Raw genomic sequence first — 3,930 nt, forward strand, 5'->3', positions numbered from 1 at the left:
AATGAAACAATTCGAAAGCAATGAGCACATTATCCGAGATAAACCTTCCTGGAGTAAAAGCGCTCTGATTTTCCGAGACAATGTCACCAAGAAATAATTTCAGTCGATTTGCTAAGACTTTGGAAACCAATTTATAGATAACATTGCAAAGACTTATCGGCCGAAAATCACTCACTTTATCCGGGGCTTTCTTTTTAGGAATTAACACGATATTGGTTTTATTGAACTCCGTTGGCATTCTATTCCCACGCAATATGTCGAGAACTGTACTCATCACCACCGAGCCCACTGAACCCCAATAATTTTGGAAAAAGAACCCATTCATACCGTCCGGTCCCGACGCTTTTAACGGGTGCATTTGATTCAATGCCTCGATCACTTCCTCCTCTTTATAGTCCTGCGCCAAATTGTTGTTCATATCCTGCGAAACCCGCTGCCCCAAACTCTCCAGTACCTCAAAATTCCGCGGGTTAGACGTCGCAAACAGGGACTGGAAATATGCCATAGCCACGCTAGAAATATCCTCCTCCCCTGTATGAATATTCCCGTCATCATCAACTAGCCTATGGATAGTATTTTTCCTCTTCCTTTCTCCAGCTCGGGTGTGAAAGAATTTCGTATTTCGGTCACCATCTTTCAGCCAAAGAGCACGAGATCTCTGACGCCAATATTGTTCTTCTTTTCGACGTAGCTCAGCCAATTCCGCAACTAGCTTCCTCCTTTTCCGAACATTATCCTCTGTCCTCTCACATTCGTTCACTCTAGCCAATTGTTTACATTTCTTCCCAATATCCCTCCCAATATCAGATATCCTCATCCCTTTCCATTTCCCCAACTCCCTCGCGCACTCAGACAGAACACGGCCAGCATCCTGCCCTCCCCTTTCTACCCCTCGCTCAATTGCCTCCCTACATCCCTCATCACCCACCCACGCCTGTTCGAACCTGAATGTCCGTGTAGCAGACCCACGAACCGCCCTCCTATTCAGATATAGTTTAATCGGCGCATGATCCGACCATTCTCTATCCAAGTAAACAAGCCTTGCATAAGGGAACATATCAATCCACTGCGACGAACACATAGCTCTATCGAGCATACTTTGTCTATTGGCCTCTCCCGCTTGTCCATTATCCCAAGAAAAATTATAGCCCTCCCATGGCACATCTCGAAGACCGCAATCATCAATAGCATTCCGGAAATTATTCATTTGCCACTGTTGTCGCTGACCTCCTTTCATTTCAGTGGAGAAAAGTACCTCATTGAAGTCCCCAATACACACCCACGGCATCGTCGATTGACTTCCAAGTAAACGAAGAAGCTCCCAAGATAGATGGCGATCCGCCACATTGGGCCAACCATAGAACCCCGTTAGCCTCCAATCCCCTCCTTCACTTCGAATTTCACAGTCCAAGTGATGCAAGGACGATGATTTAAAAGTATAATCAACATCTTTCTTCCACAACAAAGCTAACCCGCCAGCTCTCCCCGCACTATCCACCTCCAAAACGTGATACCCATCTAACCTCTCCCTCACCCTCTTCATCTCACGACCACTGAGTTTCGTTTCACACAAAAACACAATGGCCGGGGCCTCCCTCCGTACCAACGCACGGAGCGCAAGAACCGTGTCGGGGTTGCCCAAGCCCCGACAGTTAAGGCTTAAGATATTCATTGGGCCCGGCGGGGTTGACCACTGTCAACCTCAGCCTCAGGTATTAAGACGCCCCCGTCTGACGTAACTTTCAACTTCTTCTGTCCTACACCACATGAGTTATCTTCCCTCCCCCGTTTCTCCCCAAGCCCCTGCCCAATCTGCCCAACCACGCTGTCATTCTCCCCCACATCCGCTCGCAATAATCTTCTCCAACTCCCATTGACCTCGACACAACCAGTCACTCTACTCCTCCCCTCACCCCCGTCTTCCACTCTACTTACAGTCTCCTCTCCCTCTTTATCGAGCTCCATAACTTGAGCCCAACTATTCCTTCTCTCTGTAATCTCCCCTTCCTCAGAAGTCTCATTCTCATTATTCTGGACAAGCTGCCGCCCCACAATATCCCCAACCTCCCTCCTTTCAGGTTCACTCACAGCCCCCACACCTTCTCCATCAGACTTCGTTTTAGCCTCCGCTTTTTTGTGCTTTAGGTCGATAGCAATTGCTTGTAATTTACTTATCATGGCTACAATCGCACTCTCCGAGTCAACCTCCTTCGCAGCTTCGGCCTCAAACTTTGGGCGTAAATCACGTGCCGCCTTCCCCACCCCCTCCTTCACAGTCTTGATAACTTTCCAAGGCGACACTCGTAACCAATCCCCGAACTTGAGATCATCTTCCTCATAAGGCCCCTCTTCGCAATCTTTCTCACCATGTCCTACGAGACCACACCCATAACAATATGTCGGAAGCCGTTCATATTTAACCGAGAAATTAATAGTTGTTCCATTCTTCATACGAACCGGAATGGCAGCTTTCAGAGGCACGTTGATATCATATAATACACGCACCCTAATTGCCCTATCAAGCGCGACATTGGGACCATGTTCGAAAGCTACGAATTTACCCTGACAATTACCTAATCTCTGCCCATTTGTCAAGCTCGTCCTACCCCCAACTGGCAAATCGTAAATCCTCGTCCAAATAGGAAAGTGAGACAAAGGGACATCCGTGATTTTACCTGAAGCATTCGGTTCATTGAAGCACCACATAAATTTCTCGAAATGCCATGGTTGGCCTTCGAGTACTCTAGCCTTGTCTCGTTCTGCCCCAAACCGGAAAACGAATGTCTTTTCCTTTGCATCGACAACATTTCCCATCATTTCCTTCGACGGATTCCATAACTTAATCATGGTCTCGATGACTGCCTTCACATTGATTGCCCTTGATGCCAACAATTTCCCTACAAGAATCAACTCATTCAACTCCGCCGTTTCCTCCTCATCGTCATCCCATTCCACTGAACCCTCGTCACCACCCATAGGTTGCTTCCCTTCCCGGTAATGGCCCCTAGATCCGTTCGACATCTGACACCTGCACAAGAAACAAATAAACGAAAAGAAACGAAAACCAGAAAACGAATCTCGCGATAAAATCACGAGATAAGCCTCGAGCGAGAGGAGAAGATCGAAGAAAATTAGACAGGAACCCTAGGAACCCTAGACCTAAGTTTTTTCTATAAACTTAAGATAATTTGTTATATTCTTATGGCAATAATGGCATTCACGATTGATAGTCTAAAAGTGTGATAGTTACTACTTTAGTACTCCATATGAGATATAGCACACGAATACTTAATTGATGCTGGGATGGCTTTGATATGATGAGGATTAGAATATTTTCTCCATATTATTCATTTATTTACCTTTTTTAATGGTTCTGAAGATACTTTAATTAAAGATAAATAAATAATGGGAAGGGAGGAAGTATGTTTTTTATGTAAAAACTTTTTTCAGGTTAGAATAATGATACTTCCTAATTCGTATTCATGGTGATTAGTAAAGTACGGAGTATATTTGTTTAGATGATAAATTAATTAGTATACATAAAATTCATTAATACGCGGACCACAACTACAATATACAAGATGTTTCCCATCACAAAAGAGCATAATGACAAAGCTCAACACTTACGTTTAAGAAAATGTAAATGATCTAATAAATGATACCCCTCTAAATGAGCAAGACAAACACTACAACCTTGAGTTAGTTTGTGGAGACCTGAATCAGTTCTAATTTTAGCCGGATCTTTTCAAGTAATATTATAGTCCAAACAATTGTAAAACTTTTTCAATTGACACCCAAAAATTCAACTTTTACAAATTGCTTCGAATGAGTTTTAGAACGGAATTACTTTTTTCACATACGTACTTTACTCTTTCACATACAAATTTTCATTAACTTTCCATATTATACCTTTTTTCTAAACCTAGACAA

The sequence above is a fragment of the Silene latifolia genome, chromosome Y, assembly GCF_048544455.1.
Source record: "Silene latifolia isolate original U9 population chromosome Y, ASM4854445v1, whole genome shotgun sequence".
Lineage (NCBI taxonomy): Eukaryota > Viridiplantae > Streptophyta > Magnoliopsida > Caryophyllales > Caryophyllaceae > Silene > Silene latifolia.